Genomic DNA, 736 nt, shown 5'->3' with positions numbered 1-736 from the left:
AATAAATAGAAATAAATTAAGGAAATATTTAAGTTATTTAAGAAAGGGGAGGATGAAAAGGCGATTGAAATACCTCAAAAACGCCTCTGAAAAGTCTCAAATCCCCATAGAAATCCCCCCAAGTTAATGCTGAATTAATATTAATAAATTACAGCAGTGGTATTAAAAAACTGAGGGGTAAAGGTGCTTTGGGCACTGAAATGCCTCAAGAAAACACCAAAAAACACCTAAAATGCTTGTTAAATAACTGCACTTTATCTAATTAATAAATATTTAAGTTTTAGGGTTAGTTGGTTTAATTAAGGTGGAACTTCAGGTAAAGTGTTTAAAAGAGAAATTTGGCTTCGAAATGGGGCAAAAAAGCCCTGAAACCACGTTTAAATGGAGCAGATTTAATCAGAATTAAAGAACCTGAGGCAAAAGTTACCTACAACTGAAAAAATTTGAGGCAATTCGCCTTAACTTGAGGAGAAACAGGGTTTAAAAGTGTTTTTAGCCCTAAGCCCCCTCAGAAAACACCCGAAAATCCTCAAACAATACCCCAAAGCTCCGCCAAACACCCGCGATTAAAACTAATTAATCGACTAAATAATTAAATTATTCCCTTAGGGGATTAAATTAAGGCAACAAATTAATTTAAGTCAATAAATGGGCTCGAAACCGGCCGCAAACCCTTCCGGATTTCCCCGACTAAGCCCCAAAACTGCCTCAAAACCCTCCGCGGCGCCAACTAACG

Source organism: Lepidothrix coronata, unplaced genomic scaffold (assembly GCF_001604755.1).
Source record: "Lepidothrix coronata isolate B3197 unplaced genomic scaffold, Lepidothrix_coronata-1.0 Scaffold25, whole genome shotgun sequence".
Classification (NCBI taxonomy): domain Eukaryota; kingdom Metazoa; phylum Chordata; class Aves; order Passeriformes; family Pipridae; genus Lepidothrix; species Lepidothrix coronata.
This window is presented reverse-complemented; position numbering follows the sequence as displayed.